Source organism: Artemia franciscana, chromosome 8 (assembly GCF_032884065.1).
Source record: "Artemia franciscana chromosome 8, ASM3288406v1, whole genome shotgun sequence".
NCBI lineage: Eukaryota > Metazoa > Arthropoda > Branchiopoda > Anostraca > Artemiidae > Artemia > Artemia franciscana.
The window spans coordinates 43,672,541-43,690,972 of NC_088870.1; the positions used below are offsets into that span (position 1 = coordinate 43,672,541).

The 18,432-nt window shown below is 34.7% G+C and overlaps 1 protein-coding gene across 3 annotated transcripts in view; it reads right to left on the minus strand.

Annotated features, from left to right (window-relative positions):
- The window catches only part of LOC136030461 (zinc finger protein 180-like), a 138,393-nt gene that overhangs the window by 102,713 nt on the left and 17,248 nt on the right, over nt 1–18,432 (minus strand). For all 3 annotated transcript variants that reach the window (XM_065709465.1, XM_065709464.1, XM_065709468.1), the window contains exons 2-3: nt 12,120–12,298; nt 5,663–5,807 (exon numbers count right to left, since the gene is read on the minus strand). The gene's annotated coding sequence lies outside the window, so the exon portion shown is untranslated. The remainder of the gene's footprint in view (nt 1–5,662; nt 5,808–12,119; nt 12,299–18,432) is intronic.

The window sequence follows — 18,432 nt, forward strand, 5'->3', positions numbered from 1 at the left end:
TCCCCAAAGATGCCTGATCAAATTTTTAGATAGCCTTTCTGTTCAACAAAGTTGAAATGCCAAATAACTATGCCTTTGAAGATGACTAGACCCCCATAGCGCCTGGGAAAGGGCTGTAAGTTGTGGAATTTGCACATTGTTCACATATAGTATTAGTTACAGGAAAATATACAGATTTTTTTTGGGGGGGGGATCCTTTTTACTTGGGGACCTTTCATGGGGAGAAGATTCCGCAGGAAAGTGTCCAGAGGAAATTTTTACGCAGAGAGAGGAAAGGGAGGATAGCAGCATTAAAACTTAAAGCAAAAAACATTATTTTGTATATGAGAGGAGGGGCTTCCTCTTCCTCAACGCACCCTCTTTTCTCTAAAGTTTGACTTTTTATAACAATTCTATATGAAATGTTACTCTGACGCAACTTCTGGTGAATTTGAATGAAAAGTATTTTCAAAGAATTTTAATACTGTACCGTAAAGGGTGAGGGCTGACGAAGGCACAGTCCCCTCATATATGGAATAGTTTCTGCTCATTTTAAGTTTTAGTATCGTTCCTTACTTCCAGATGAAAAGACTCGTTTTTGTTTTATGTTTTATTACTTCTGAAAGAAAAATGTAATTAATGCGAAATGTTGATTTTGAAAATCCATTTTTTGTGCATCTGGGCATGAATAATATTGCAAGTATATTCAAACTTAAGGTAATGAAATTGGGTCATAAAAAAGCATTTATATTAATCAATATCTTTCTCCCCCCCCCCAAAAAAAAAAAAATGTATTTCTCCCCAAAGAAAAAAATAGGCCCATCTGTGTCACGTCTGTTCTTTAACTAACATAGTCCTTCCCAAACTTACTTCTTCTACCACCCCTTTTCATGAAAAAATATCACTCAGTGCTCCCTGCGGATTATTTACTTTCAAATTTTAGTACCAAATAAAAAGAAAAGAGGTTATAATAATGCATCTACCTTTTTGTAAATCATTCTAAAGAAAGGAGGGATTAGAAAAACTGATACTATTATTAAAACAATTTTTATTATAAAGCATAACAAAGTAACAAAATTATCTACAATGAAATTTGTTAACAACAAAATTGCTTTGAAAATGTTGAAACGTTGACAAAGAGCGAATAATGCAGCAATTATTGTTTTCTGCACCAATTGGGTGTAGAAACTGAATGTATCGTACAATATTTAATTGGCGAAAGTTAGACACTTTTGCAAACCAAAATCTGTTACTTGCGCCCTTGAACAAGCAGTGATTTAGTTGTTTCAACATGCAACATCGTGTCATAAGAGACACAATTTTTTCTTTTTTCTTAAAAGGATAGGTCAAAGAATATTGCTGACTTACAAGAGTAGGAACTGGCACTAGTGTCGGCGAAAAAAATATTAATGCCATTTGGCGTTTGGTGATACTTGAAATTTTTTGTGTAATTATAAGAATAATTAAATTAATTAGTATAATTGCTGAAATTAAGGTACCAATAAGCATTTACTCTCAGTTCCCGACAATGAAAATTAATACAAAGCTTAAAAAAATGCCAAGTGTCGCCAAACTTTAGATGGCGTGGATAGTTTTTTTTTTGTAGACAGTAGGGCCAGTATTCACTCTTCTAAGTAAACTTGTTTCCACGATAAACATTTGTAATTAAGAATAATTTAAATAATAGATATTATTTCTGAATCAGCATTAACGGCAATTTTCTTTATACGAAGATTCAGTAGCACAAGAATTTAGCTGCATGAAAGTTCAGTTGAATGGGATGATTTGCACAGGGGGTTCAATTATACGAAGGTTCAGTTACAGGAGGGTAAAGTTACACAGGGGTTGAGTTACACGTGCGTTCAGTTAAACAGGGGCTCCGTTTCCCCTGGGGTCAGATGCACGAGGGTTCAGTTAAATGGGTTCAGCTACAAGACTTCAGATACATAAGGGTTCAGTTGCAATAGGACCAAAAAAAGGTTTGAAACAGATATGAAATATTATAAATATCAAAATATTAAAACAAATAGCAACAAGTTATCGGGCATGAAAAAGTTCGGGCTTTGCAAAATTTATTTTTCAAAATTCATGGTGGGATACTTTGTTGTTTTTTTTTTCGATTGTTTTCAACAAAACACAAAAAGGATATTTTTTTAAATATCCTTAAAACTTAAAATTCATCTAGAGTAAATGAAAGCTAATAAAAGGGGAAAAACTGTTACATGACATTATAATTTGTACACAAGCAATTATACAAATCAGATAAATGTTGCTAACCCGTTTAATAATTTACTCCTCAAAGAATACTTTGGAATAGTGGCATTAAAAGTTGAAACTCGCTTTTTGCCCACTTTCATTGAACATTTTATTGAAGTAAACATGCAGAGATTAAGCTGAAGTTGAGAAGCATGCACAGACAAAGAGTGCCGATTGAAGGGGGCAAAGACGAGGCAAGGGGCAGAAGGCAGAATACTGGCCTTCGAGATTTTAAAAATCTATTTTCTATACTGTATTTTGCCAACACCACTATTTACTCATAGATTAAGCTATTTCAATCAACGGGCACTAAGTTGAAGCGGAATTAGGAATTATACAAGTAATCCTGAAAGTACTAAAATACTTACTTATACTGTTCCTAAAAGCACTTCACTTTACTTTAACCCTAATTACCCCTTTCTAATGTGCAAATAAACGACCCAAATTATATATTTCCTGTATGCTCTCTTTGACATGAAAAAAATATGACCCGTTTGAATTCGAACCCAAAGAATTTGATTTTTGACTTTAATAAAATCATAGAAATATAAATATTAAAAAAGAATAAAATACCAAATGATCTTACAAAGCACAGAATTTAGATATCATCAATGCATTATTTTCATTTTACTTAGGTTCTATGAATAAGTATACGCTCACGTATTTATTCATGTGCGGTTTCTTAGATAAACTGGCTCGCGGATTTGGAATTCTACTTTGCTTTATAGGTAATAGCCAAAGACCTTTCAATGTTAGGCACCAAATTATACTATTTAAAATTCTACTCTTCATGAAAATGTTCCAGGAAATCTAACTTGTTGTGACTTTTCTTATGTTATTTCACCGACATTTAAAGTGATGACAGTATAATGTCTCGGTTATTAGTGTGCTTTAACGGAGTTGATAAGTACACGGTGATGTCTTTTTGAGGAGGTAAAAATGGGAATGTTTTTAAGGGGAGATTCTTTTTTCCTCTAAAATGCAAAAGCTGACAAACAAAAAGAAAATAGAAGTATTGATAAATGAAACGCACAAATTCAGGTCAGTTGATGATGTAGTCAATAGGCAAATAATAACTGAAAAACATTAATATATAATAGTCACTGAGCATCAGTAAACAAATAAGATAAAGGCTAAAATAATGATGGTAAAATGATAAAAAGACTAATTATAGTTCTCAGTAAAATCAGGTCTTTGGTACCCAAACCTTTTCACTTTAGAATCTAGACTCTAAGTAGCAGTTTAGTAATTTCGAGACCTGTAGGTACCTTGGGTCGGAATAGCTGCTTGTTAATTTAGGTACCTCTGGGAATCTAACTAATTAATATAGATGGCATTAAAGTCTCTCCGTGTAAAGGAACACTGTGTGCAACTTAGAAAAAGTCAGTTTTTGACCCTCATAAGTTCTAAGTTTGGCTCCAAGAGGTAGAGCTTCTAGGAAATCCTTTCCAACTCTTTTTTCTTGGTCATGGCAATCATAAAGGCTTTATAGCAAGAGTAGAACTATAAATCTTGTGAGTTTAAATTTTTGCTCATACGGGAAGGAGGTAAAGGTAGTAAATCAACGAAGGTCTATTCTCAATTTACTTGTATCTATATTATTGACAGTGATTTCCTAGCATAACTGAGTTTCGTTCTATTTAACAAAACTTAGTTTACTAACAAGTCTACTTTTACATTTTTAGCGTTTTATTTGTCAGAAAGTTAACCAAGTAAAGGAAGAAAGTTTATCAGACTTTTATCAGGCCAATAGAACGGATAGTTTGGCAGAAAATTCAAAATTGCGGTAATATGAACCGTACAACAATGAAAATTTTACGCCTCTTATTTCCTTTTATAAAAGAAAAGTAAACTCCACGATTAAAAATGCTGCCTCTCAGTCAGTGATTTTAATAAACAACTGCATCACTCAATCTGGGAAACCCTAAATGAATTACCATATTCTGCAAGAGGCAAGCCTTTTACCATGGAGGCAAGCAAGAGCCATCAAGTTCAAATTCATTGCCATAAATTCCTTGTAGATACCAAAGAACTAAGAATTCTTAACAGTAATTTCGCAGTCGACTAAATAATGATTGCGAAAAATAGCAAAATCTACTTATTAGTTAACTAATAAAGTAAATCGAACGATGCTCTGTCTATCAACTAGTCAACAAGCTGGCAACCTTTCTTTTTGTATACACTGCGATACTATCTACATTACTCTTGGGATTTCACCCATCAACCATTTTAGATACCCTTAAATTTATTAGGCCTTGAAATTAGCAGGCTCTGGCCCGACGTTAGATTCGAAGGGGTTTAGCCAGCGTTGCCAAAGCTTTGAGATAATCTGTACCAGTTTTTCAATGAGGATTGTACCACGAGATTAATTTGTACTGTCCGAACAGCAGGTCAAACATTTGCCATACCAAAAAAAATTATTCGAAAGACTAAAACTTAAACAGATATCCGAGCCAGTATGGAGCAAGTAAATCCAAAATGTATCAGAAAATTTGGTTTTGCCACAAAATTTCCAAATGTACCGTATTGTAACAGGACCTCTAAATTGTACCAAAACGGTACAATTCTACCGCGTTAGCAGCGCTAAGCCTAAACCAGGTACAAAAGAACTGACTTCCGTTTTACCAAATAGTTATTGGTAGAATTTGTTATCTCGATTCTGAAAGAATTTTTCATTTATGGCCAATAGTAAAAATTAAAAAAAAAACTTACTCGATGCTTGCACATTTATTGATAGGCTAAGCCTACTTAATGAAGCACATAGTCAAATATTCAAAATGTATTATCCGTTCAAACCATGGAAAATAAGTAGATTAGAAGGAACTCTATTTGATACTCAACTGCCATCTAGTCTCTCAAAGCAGGATTGTAATACCAGGCTTTAATATTGACTTGTTAACATTGATATACTTTGCTGCTAGTATTAACCTGGTACAGCAGTCTTGAAAACGCGGTGGATTACTAGGAGTCAAGTGACTGGTAGCCTGATGCTCAATTCAGCATAATTTATTTGAGTATTATGACGCGAAATGGATCCTATCTTGTATTTTATCCATGGTTCAAACATAGAGAAAACGGGTACATTGACCATAATTAATTATTAACATAGTTCTAAGTGGAGTTATTAAAATAAAGCAGCCTCTAACATGCATGTACAAGATTATATAATAAATACAGTATCTCTGTCAACTTCTATGAAATAGGGCTGAAATACCCTGACCAAGATGGAGAACTCTAAACTGATAACAACTTAACAAGTCAAACTCACTGATATCACTCGTCAAAATCACATTAGTTTAAAACCCTCGCAAAAGTTTTTAAATATTTTTAGTCTAGAATCCAGGAATATAACCATACGCCTGGAAGGAAGATAGAAAAATGTATATAAACCATAAGAGAATAAGGATAAAACAGCTTAAAGATTTACAGAGTGTAGGTCCTCCAAGCTAAGCTCTGCCAAAGATGCCAAATTTCCGCCGACACACTAATAAAGCGATAGTGATAGTGGCACAACCAGTGAATAATACTACAGCAAAACTTAAGCTTCCAGCTCTGACAACGAATTTGTCTCCCTGAAAAAGCAAGGAATAGTTAGAAAAAAAAGGTCAAGATACAGCTTCATGAAGGAAAAATATAATTTAAATAATAAACAAATAGACAAAATTTTCTTATTAAATCCAACAATCAGAAGATAAAAAGAAACAAAAGGCTTGGCTTTTCGGAGGGAGGTTTAACGCTTTAGCGGCTTTTTTACTCGTACAAGTACACTACGTTAACGTGGCTTACCAACAATTCGCTCAAGGCGTCTTTATTACGAGATAAAAAGAAGTGAAATAAACCAAAAATGAAACAGAACCATCGTTTATTTATTCGCAACGTTCTTTGCTTTTTCTGGGGCTAAGAGCGATAATTCAGACCAATTTAAGGGAAAGAGGGATTCCACCCACAAATAAGATTATTTATCTACATAAGACAGAAATAAAATCAATTCTGTCATATACTGCTCGAGTCTGGGTCAATTCGACTCAAGTTAAAACCCGGATGACCTCTTTGATAACAGGTACAAAGGCTAGCCTGCTCAATAGTAAACTGAGCGTGTCTTGGAACTACCATGGCATCCATGAGGCTATGACTGTGAATTTTGTTGGTAAAAACTCCTTAAATGTATAAAAAAGAAAAGATTTGCGTCTGGAAGATTTCAAGGGAAGTGCCCTTGGGAAAAAGGTCAAACAAAAGTGCACTTTTAAGATATCGATATTCAATTATTCAGGCCCCTTGAACAAACCAAGGGATATGGGAAGAGGGGGTTGGGGTGGTTCCGCCCTCTTTCACTCGTGGAATAACGATTATTATTTTCAATAATGAGCAACAATTGTACATTGTGCCTTGTCGTTTCTGCTATGGCATTTCTGTCATCTTGCAGTGCAAAACAACAATTTTCGCCCAAATCTAATTAAGTAAAAAAAAAAATCCGAAAAACATTATATAAAGCTTCCCAGTTTCAGAGGCTGTAATGTCACGCGGTGCCCTATTCGTTTCTAATAATGCGAGTACAAATAAACAGTAAATTAGACATATATTTTTAAGCTTACAATATGTACAACATGTATAGATAATGAAGTGGTAAAAAATAGAAAAAAAGAAGAAAAACATGCACAAAATAGTCAATGAGTCAGTCAAAGCCTTTGTAACCCCTCGCCGCTCCAAAGTTCCGACATTGATTAGATTACCCTGTTCCCTGTTAATGTTTTTTTTTTTTTTTTTTTTTTTTTTTTTTTTAACAATCAAGAAACTACCAGCGTATTCATGTAGCTAATTATAGAACTTTAACTTATAGAAATTTATAGAAGCAGCAATAAAAAGTGCTTTCAGGCTGCAGATTTTCGATCAAATGACTCAGATACAGCATTCGAGTCAAGTTAAAACCAACAGGACCTCTTTGAGAAGAGCTTAAACACTAGTATGCCTAATAATCATCTCAGCGTATCATAGAATTATCACAGTATCCATGGAGCTTGTGACTCATTTCTGCTTCAGTTAGAGGACCTACACATGACCAAGGATAATGTTTCCCCATTGATAATAACTTTCCATCTTAAGACAATTTCAGTAGGGAAGATTTTCTTAAGGAATAGAAAAAAGTTCTGAATGACTAACAAAATTAGATCAATATATTTTTGTTTTGTGAAACATTTGCTTCATCTGCCTCCATGGTACAGGAATGCGCAAGTCACTACCAAATTTAGTCACTATACCTGACGTCGCCGTCTCTAGACGGATATCAAAGCAAAAAAGAAAGGTCATTTATCCGACTGGTCCCATTTTTTATTCAACTATTTTATCTATATATCCTTTTATTTTATTTTGCATTTTTGGGCCCCTTTTTCGTTTGTTGTCAGTTTTGTTCTTGTAGTTTGTTTCTTTTCTCCTTTTTTTTTCTCTCTTAAGCACTCCGTGTAGTTTTGTGTTAATTTGACGAGCTTTTCAATAAGTTTTACGGTTAAGACTAATCAAAATAATAGCTACCATTCCTAAAACATCTTCTAATGGTAATTTGTTTTCCCTTACCAGTTTTTAATAAGAATCTTTTTTATTTTTTTGGTTGCAATTGGCTGTGGTTTGTTCTTTACTAGGCTGCAGATACCAGTGCAACCATGATAAATGAATAGATCAGCACTGCTTCACTGAAATAATTCATTATGCAGATGGTGAACGAACCAGTGGAAAATCGATCATGAGTAAGAAAATACTAGAGTTTCCCTGATTTGGATGGAGGAATGACGATTTGTTACCAAGGGTAATTTCCAACAGTCTTCCAAGGTGAAATGTTTGGAATGAGACAGGTAGCTACAAATAGAAACTGCATGTTGGTATATGTATCTTAACTAATTTCCAGACACTCTCAAGGATGTTGAGAATGTTAAAAGCAGAAAAAAAAGCCATCTGGAACGCTTTGAAGCATTAAACAGAATACCATCCAACAGAAACTGAATTACACCGCTGTGATCTCCTGAAAACTCTGGGATTACAGATAAGGAATTAGCAGGTGAACCAGCTTAGGCTGGGGCATTACTAACATCACTGGGGATCATAGTCTCATCCCTCAAAGCTGCTGGAGATTGACAATAAGGCGACGGAGCTATGAGAGGATGCAGCAAAACTGACATAAAATGGTGGCATGGAAAGAAACAAAGAAAGTAATTCCAAAACTTCATCTCATGCTGCCGAAATATCATTTACGATTTAATAGGCATTCAGTACGAATGACTGCTAAAACCGCTAAAGGTATCAAGAATTTTGGAATCATATTGCCCAAAAAGGAGAGCTAATTCTCCACTTCACTAACAATGTCAGATGGCTCCAAAAATTAGCTTTCCAATAGAAGAATATTTTCCTGGGATTAGGTACTTGTTCATGATATTTCAAAAATTGGATGTTAAGCTGAATGCTATCTAGATGTTACTGCTAAATTGGATGTTAAGCATAAATTGGGAACTAAACTTTAGTTTCCTCCCCCACAACCCTTCAGTGTAGAGGCAATGAGCCTTTGTGGCCTGAGCCACAACACGGTTTGGTGAGTCCGTAGATAATACTAATGACAATAATAAAACAGGCAGTTCAAAATGAGGTGTTACTAAAACCGAAATTCTGCTTGTATAAACATCCGGTAGTTATTGATGCTAGCGATTAGGTCGAAGTATTTTTTAATGTTAAAATCAGCCATTGGCATCTGCTGTCATTTAAATATGAAAATCAATTAAAAGCTCTTGAAAATATTGCACAGTCTCGAGTAATTTAAAGTAAATCAAACTTGGTTTGCAGTAAATTCAGACCTGGATGTCTACCTAATATCTCTTGTGAACAGGTTTGGATTTACTGATTTCTAAAATAATTATTGTCACTAAGGTCAAATTATTGCAAGCGAGCTTCTAGCTAGTTGATTTGAATTAATAAAGCGTGTAGGCTCCTAATAGACTATTATTTTTGTTATCAAAGTGTTCTCTATTCTATGGTTAGAGCAGTTGCTTGAGGCACAAAAGCTAAACAGTTTTTTTTATAATGAAACAGATGTATGACAAAGAAAAGAGCTTCTTTTTCTTCTTGATACTATAACAAACATAATTGAATGAGGGCGCACGCTTACAAGATTACCCAGCATCAATAGAAAATGCCAAAAATAATCACGATGCAGAAAAAATAGAAGTTTTATAGAAAAATAGAAGGAAAATAATCAATGATAACTATTTGACAGTCTTGAAAATCATCTTATTCACATTAGTCGTCTTATAAGTCACCTTATTCATCTTATTTATTCAATACACATTGATGTTATGGAACTTATAATATAGAGCTCTTTAAACTCCCCATAAAGAGCTTAAGCAAGACCTTCTGAAAATCATGGTTGCAGAATCCGCTGGAGCCTAGTAAAGAACAAAGTTCAGCCCATAGTAACCGAACATACGTTTTCGGTTACTATGGGCTGAACCATCATAGCCAAACACGTTTTGAAAAAAAAAATTGTCAGTTGTATCTGATTTAGGAATGGTATTTATCAATTCAATTAATTTCAATTGTATTGCTATTTTGAAAACAAAATTACATGAATTTTGAAAAAGAGCCTGAAACCCCTCGAAATGCTAAAACATACAACCCCCCCCCACTTTGAACAACAAGGAAAATTAATTTTTGTGCACGGGTAGCACTGATGTATCTCATTTTTTCTTTGTTTTATTCTCATAGAATGAACGATCCACAAGACAGCACATTGACCGATGTTACGCCTTTATCTTTTATGGTATACTACTGTTAAAGTGTATGTTACAGCCACTTCGATATTACATGCCAAAGCTACATTATCGCCTTAGATTTATCAAGGAGGCACACTCGTGCCTCTATAAAGAGGCGACACACGACAATGTTAAGCGATCTTCGGTTCCAGTGGTCGCAGACGGATGGGGAGGGATGCATTTCGTAGCCCGAGCTCCAACTAAGAAACCTGCAAAATTTCATCCCCCTCCAACTTTTTCTTCATGGGGAAAATCTGGCCGAAAGTTTCGACCTGTCAACCCAAGCCCCCCTTTAACGTTGTCCGACCGGGCTGAAATTCACAAGTTAAGGTCCCCTAGGGCCCAGGAGCTTATCCGCGAAATTTCAGCTTGATCCGATAACTCCTTCCCTGTTTTCCAGAAACCACGCATAGCCACTTAAAATTCATTTACTTTTTTTTCCTAGACGCCTACAGGTCACATCCGACATCGGATCTGGGTGTACGAAGACTCATTCGATGCGGAATTCTCCGAGTAAGTGCCCATGAAAGTTTCGTAGGAAAATCTTAACCCCCCGAAAGTTTCGACCCTCCAACCCCCCACCCCTTTTAACGTTGTCCGATCGGGCTGAAATTCACAAGTTAAGGTCCCCTACGGCCCAGGAGCTTATCCGCGAAATTTCAGCTTGATCCGATAACTCCTTCCCTGTTTTCCAGAAACCACCCATTAGCTATTTAATTAACGGATTTAAGAGCCCATGTTAATTTGAAATTTTTAAAATCTATTGAGAAGTTATATTTACACACATGCAAGTTATTAGCTCAGTTGGTAGAGCGTGAGACTTTTAACTCACGGGTCAAGGGTTCAAGTCCCTTACGGGCGGTTTTTTTTCACAACATCAAAAAAATTTTGATAACACCTGGACAGCTTATCATTTGAGAGATAAAAGAATATTAGCTTCTTATGAGCAAAAGAAACATTTCGGTCATTCTATCTATTTTTTTTTCTATTTTATACAATGATTTAAAAGCGGGGGGGGGGGGGGTTCCTCTCCTAATTCCTGTACGAGGAGTACAGGAATTATTAAATTACATCCACCATGGATTGTAGAAAAACGTACAGAAATAATATGAAAAAAACTTCGTTTTCTTAAAGAGTTAAAGAGGCTGCGTCCCAAAGTCGAACCTTAAAACGTACAGGAATTAGAAGAGGCAGTTGGGGGGCTGCCGCCCCCCAAACCCCCAGCTTTTAAAGACTCTTTAGTACAGGTTTTTTTTTGGGGGGGGGACTTCATTGTTACTAATTACTAGTTTCGGCGCAATGGTTCTCCTGTCCTCTTGTGTTTAACATTTTTCGAAGTTATTCCATTATTCATTCATTTCAATTTTTTGTTAATTAAAAGAGGGCCTTTCCGAAGCCAAGAGCTGGGGGTTAGCAAAAAAACAAAAAACCTGTACAAAAGAGTCTTTAAAAGCTGGGGGTTTGGGGGGCGGCAGCCCCCCAACTGCCTCTTCTAATTGCTGTACGTTTTAAGGTTCGACTTTGGGACGCAGCCTCTTTAACTCTTTAAGGAAACGAAGTTTTTTTCATATTATTACCCAAATAGATCATACAATACAGATAAACATTGCCAAAGGGCGAGCAAATAAATAGCCGACAGGGATCTAAAAACGAATAGTAGTAGTAGCTCCTTCTCTCCCCACAAGAGAAAAAAACAATAATATGGAGTACATAAGATATTAAATGAAAAGATAACAAAACAGAAAGAACAGAAAAATGACTGCACACACTATAGAGCAAAAACGGTGGAATAAAAATTGGCGAAATTAATGACGGTTATAGAGAAGCAGGCGTAAATAACCAGAACGCTCTAGAAAGCCTCTGCTGGTGAAATAGAATGAAAAGCATAAAGAATCAGCTGAAACAGACATTATCTGTAATTTATTACAATATATTACTTCTATGGTTATCGCTAAGGTTGAATATCTCCCTACTTTTCTTCACTGCCTGAGCCCGCCAAACCTAAAAAAGTTTCATAGCCCTGAGAAGGCAAATTCCGTAAATTTTCTAGTACAAAGAATTAAGAAAAATAGTAATTTCTCAGTCTTAGATTCTTACCTTAACGGCATGGTAAATAGAAGCGATAGCCCACGGTAATCCAAGTCCAAGGGAGACATTAACAGAATTGCAGCCCATGATGTTTCCAATCGCGTTGTCAGCACTACCATCTCGGACAGCTACCACCTTGGTAGCAAATAGATCTGGCAGTGATGTTCCTAACGCAACAGGTACTATGGCTAGAAAGAAAAATAATTTTCAACTGGGGTACTTCTATCCCAGTTTCTAGGGCTATAATGGCTAGGACACGTTCTGCAGGTGAAGGACGACAGATTTCCAAAGATTGTCCTTCTGTGCCAGCCACCTAGGGCCAAATGAAAATTAGGTCAACCCCAAATGGGGTGGGAAGATGCCGTAAGGGAAATGGGAACTTCTTGGGAGGGTGTAAAGAGGGACGCTTTAAATAAATTGGGATGGATGAGAAGTGCATAGACCTGGGCATAGACCTCAGGTGGCTTACTGCTGCAGTGAATTGTTAGCAGTAGTAGGAGTAGTAATAGTACTTCTATACTTTTCAAGGAAAATTATTCCCAACAACAAACAGGGATGGAATATCGGGAGGAAGATTAATACAGCTGAAGCTTTGATAACTAGTGATGTCTAGGGTGACAGCCAAACATTATAAAACTGCAAAAATAAGAATTACTGATTTCCTCACAAATTTAATTTCTTTCCAGTTTTTGCAAAATGTCTGTAAAATATATTGATAAAAAATTTGTATCAGCAACTAAATGGGCAGAGATTTATTTAACTCGATTTAGTCTTTTCTGACACCATATAGATTCGACTTTTGATGCTAGTTTTGTGAGTTTGATGAATTACCATAGTGCTCGTTTGATTCGAAATAGGAAATAATAATACAACTTTGATCGTCTGAGACCACAATTATCTCTTAACTTAATTAATTTAGGTTAATCAGACTGAAAATTCTCAGTTGGCAAATAAGCTTTTATCAGTGTTTCAACTATAATTAAAACTTGGTAAATTAGATTATAATTAGGAATTTCGCAAGGTTTGGAAACATTTGTTATTTTGTTTTCCAATACTGGTTGGAAGGACAAGGCGCGACAAAACATTTGGAAAACAGCTTCAAAATGCTTTAAAGTCTGAAAGTAAGACTACATGTATTAAAATATAAACTTAAGATGATATGACTGAATAACAAAATATAGCGGAATGTACGTCTGTATTTATTAAAATATGGTCATACTAGGGGACAAACATAAGGATGTATTAAAACGTGATGTCTAAGAATGAGCAGCTTCCTTAACGCTGAATATTAAAGAAATGGTAGTTTTATTTTATTCTTTTTTATGACATTCTTTCCAATCATCTATTTGTCCTTTCTTTTCCATTCATGTTCCTTCTGAAAATCTCAAAAGACCAAAATTCTCGAAAATGTCAACTTCATTTTGGAACTTAACTGAACCATCAAATACGTTTCAGTTGGGTTTTCATCAGTATTTTAATTATAAATAATAATTTGTTGAGGATATGATAATCAATATTGATAACCAGCAGAAACAACTAACATCAAATATCCCCCACCCCACCCACAAGACTCTATGGTGAAGAATTCAAAGAGAAGAAAAAGAAAACCAAACAAGAAAAAAAAACATACATATAATGACATCAGCAAAAACATTTAACATTAAATAGCTCTCTGCAAGGCTCTATGGCCAGAATCGTGGGAGAAAGAAAAGGAAAACAAATAATAAATTATAACACTAAAAAAGAAACTGAAACCGTGAAAAAAGAAACCGTGACTACCGTAAGAACACCCAGCCAGTACAGGCATCCTCAGTGGCGTTAATTTATGGAAATTTGGAGGAAGACAAAAATGTATCTATTAATATCTAGGAGGAGGGATTTATTTCAAATTTTTCAGTGAAAATCTATCTATCTATATAAAAATATACTGTTTGTTTTAAAAAAAAAAGACCAAAAAAACTAAAAAAAGAAAACACCAGAAAAACTAAAAAAAAAAACAGAAACAGAAAAAAAACTAAAAACAGTAGGGGTTTCAGGGGGGATAGCTGATACTCCTTGTGTTGTTGGGGCATGCAGCAGGTCAGCAACGTGTGGCAGGGGTCAACTAGCATAAAATAAAAACATCCTTGGATAAAAACACCAATAAAAGCCGTTTTTATAAATCTATGGAGAAGGGCAAAATACCATACCTCCCCCCTCAATTGGCGCCACTAGGCATCCCGTATGCAAAACAAGAAATCTTTGGTAACTTTCCAGGTATTTCTTTGCTAAAATAACGAAAGGGAAAACATTTAGGTTCATCAGCAATATTAAAGCCAAAAATCCACTCACATCTTAACAGGGAAAACATCAAGGGCATTTTCGTTTTCCCCTTGCATCCTAATAAAGCACAAAAATTGACTAAAATTGTCAGTTGTATCTGATTTAGAAGCAAGTCCTTGAATAGAAGAAAGAAAACGGCAGATAAGGTCTCACTAATGACTGTTTATAGCAAGTTTAATCCTATGCTATTCCTAATCCTTATTCAGAAGCAATAATCAGGTCTAAGAGCAACATTTATAGAATATTTTCCATACAGGATATTTTTCAAGCAACTATTCTCAAGTAGTAAATTTAAGCCATGGGCTCATTTGTACTTTATTTTCATGCAAGTATCTTTAATCAATAAAAGCGACGAGTGATGAACTTGCTAAAGACCTGTCAGTAAAAGGTGGCAGTTCCCCCACCCCCCATTCCCAAGGTCTAAAAGTGAACTATTTTTCCCAAAATGTGTACAAAAATTCTACTAAAGGAGTAATTTTTTAGCAATAGAAACAAAATATAAAATATAAAAATATAGGTATTTTAAGGTACCCACCTCCACTCCTTCTCCCTCTAGAGGGCCCTGAAATTTGCTTACATGACAGGTCTATGCCTATTGAAATTTTTACAAAACAACATTTTACCTTAATTTTTAGTTATCAGTTGCTTTTTCTCTACCTTTAGTTCTGAAAATGCAATTCCTGTTATTCATTGAGGTTGCATTTCAATATATTGAGGATTAAACCATATGAGAGCTGATCAGGTATTGATTTGATCCACTCCATTTTTTAATAGAAATTTTGGTGTCAAGAAATTTGGTGATGCATTGTATGTCATTATTAAAATGCCCTATAACAAAATTGTTCTTTGCCTCAAAATACCAGCTGTTTGGTATTAAATGGGTGATACTTTTTTTTTAACTTCTGTTTCAAATGATTACTTTCAAAGAAAATTTTTCAAATAACTTCCTCAGCTACTGTTCACTTATCTTGTTACTTATGTGTATTTTTTTAGTACCCTGTCAATTCGTTTAGTCTTATTTTGACTTTTATCTCATGATATATTGTTCAGCATTTCCCTTGGAAAATCTAAAAAAATGGATAACTATATTAGAGTCTCAATTGCAAAACAAAACTAACCTTATACCAGTAACACACTGACATGTCTTGTCTGTGTTCATTTATCATCAAAACCCAGTTTTTTTGTGTCTAACACAAAACTTCAGCATAACAATAAGATCAATAGCAATGACACTAAATGGCTATCTACCTTAACAGATTTGAATACATGATCGTGTCCTCCTAAAATAAGGTCAACTCCTGTATTTGCTCCAGCTAATTGTTTGTCATTAGGCATTGTCATGTGAGAGCGATAACAAAATCACAGCCTTGTGATTTAACAAAATCACAGCCTTTTTTTTAAGTAGAGTTGACAGCTAGTCTTTAAATATCACTTGTTCTGGGTTTATAGTTGACAGGGTATCTAGCCATTCCAGCTCAAACAAGCCAATTTGTAAAAACATCATAAGTATACTTAAGCATAGAAGTTAAAACAAGGTATGTAAAGCAAAATCGAATACCAGTGCAATATTTCATTTATCTGTATATAAGAAGATAATCATATGATCAAAGAAGGTATAAACTTAATTTATTTGATAATTTATAAGAAAATAGTGGGAAAGTAACCTTAATTTAATGGGAAAGCTACTCAAAGGTACACAAATATTTATTACATGAATTCAAAATTTAAACAAGGATTTAAAGTGCATCCAATTGAAACTTTCCCTAAAAAAAACTAATGAAATTAAAGGGTTGTAGCACACAAATGAATTACGAACTATAAAAAAGAAATTTTAAACTCAAACTCCTTTCAGGACAACAAAACCATGTCAACACAAGGCAAAAACATGCAGCTTCAATAGCATATATTTAGGTCTAAAGAGATCCATTGCATACAAGGTACTTCAGAAATCATTTTTTATGGTTTGGATATGACACAAGCCGTAATGATTTCACCACTACCCCTTAAAAATGGTCAATAATTTTTTTTTCAATTATTTAATTGGTATTAGGAATTTTCAATATCAGGCATACTCATATCTTGTTTCTATATGCGGAATGGATTGTACACGTACCTTACAAAGAGCATTTTCCAAGCATTCTGAGCGTTATCTAAGATTTCCAGTTCTACCTCCAACTCCTCGCAATGTCACTGGATCGAATCGGAATTTGAAATATGAGCTCTGAGACATGAGGTCCTCCAAAATATTTAATTTCATCAAGATCTAATCACCCGTTTGTAAGTTAAAATACCTCATTTTTTCAATATTTCCAAATTAAGACACTCCCCAAAGAGAGCCAATCTGGTCAGGTTATGTCAATCAAGTATCTAGGACTTGTGCTTATTGTCCCCCACTAGTATCATTACAATTTCTTCACTCTATGAGTTTTCCAAGATTTTATGGTTTTCTCCTCCAGCTCTCCCTAAGTCACCAGATCCAGTCCAGATTTAAAATAGAAGCTCAAAGACAAAAGGTCCTTTTAAATATAAAATTTTAGTAGGATTCAATCAACCATTCATAAGTTGAAAATACTTCATTTTTTCTAATTTTTCCGAGTTACTGAATTAGCCCCCCCCCCCCAAAGAGAGTGGATCTGGTCTGGCTATGTCAATCATGTATCTATAACTTGTACTTCTTCTACTTGTCATACTTTGATTGAAGGACTTCACTTGTCCGTTATGACCTCATCTTCCTGTTGGAGAACAGGCCTCCAAAAATGTTTTTGTCACGAGTTTCCAATTCCAGAATTTGTATGACGGTATATCCATCTTTGTCATCTTCTACTCCCTTCTGTTTGGTTAGTGGGAAGTGCAAGTACTTGAGCTACCTGTCCCCAGCAGTTTAAGGCCTAGGGGCTGACTGGTTCCAATATGACTCTTCCTACTCACTCTTGTTCTCTTCTGCAAAGCATATCTACATTATAAGCTAGCTCATTTTCATTGACTGTTTCATTTGAAAATGTAACGGAATCACAAAGGTAACTTTAATATTGTTTAGAAACTCCAAAATCTCCAAGAAAATCAGGGTTGTAGAACTCTTTGATAACTGTTTTTTAAAGTGTAGTGCTACTACGGTAGGCTGCACGCCTTGGTCTCTTATCTTAGCTAAAAGCTTTATTCTTCCTGCAAAGTTTCATCCCAATCTCTCCACTCTAAGCATTTCCAAAGATTTTGGCAAAGATCCCTTTTCTTGAAAAAATATCACTCAATGCCCCCTGCAGATTATTTACTTTCACATTTTAAGACCAAATAAACAGAAAAGAGTATACAATGATGCATCTACCTTCTTTGTAAATCATACTAAAGAAAGGAGGAAATTGGAAAAACTGATGCTATTATTAAAACAATTGTATTATAAAGTATAACAAAGTAACAAAATTATCTACAATGAAATTTGTTTTATTACAAAATCTTGAAACTGGCCATTGAACTTCGAATAGAAAGCAATAGAAAATAACTCAAATATTCAAAATCGTCTCATTGAGGAAAACAAACCTGGTTTGATGCTAATTTAGTAAGCCTTGGGGCAATAATAATCTTAGGACACCTACCCGATTCTGAAAAGCTGTTTTTTATGTTTGAAAAATAAAAAATAAATTGTAATTACGAAAATAACCAAAAAACGAGGATAATGGTCCTTCCAGATAATAATATCAAGCTCTAAATCCATTTTTTAAACGTGTTACTGGTACAAGGTTAGTTTTGTTTTGCAATTAAGACTCTAATATAGTTATCCAATTTTTTAGATTTTCTAAGGGAAATGCTGAACAAGATATCTTGACATAAAAGTACAAAATAAGACTAAACCAATTGACAGGGCACTAAAAAATACACATAAATAACAAGATAAGTGAACAGTAGCTGAGGAAGTTATTTGAAAAATTCTCTTTGAAAGCATTCATTTGAAATGAAAGTTAAAAAAAATATCACCCATTTAATACCAAATAGCTGCTATTTTGAT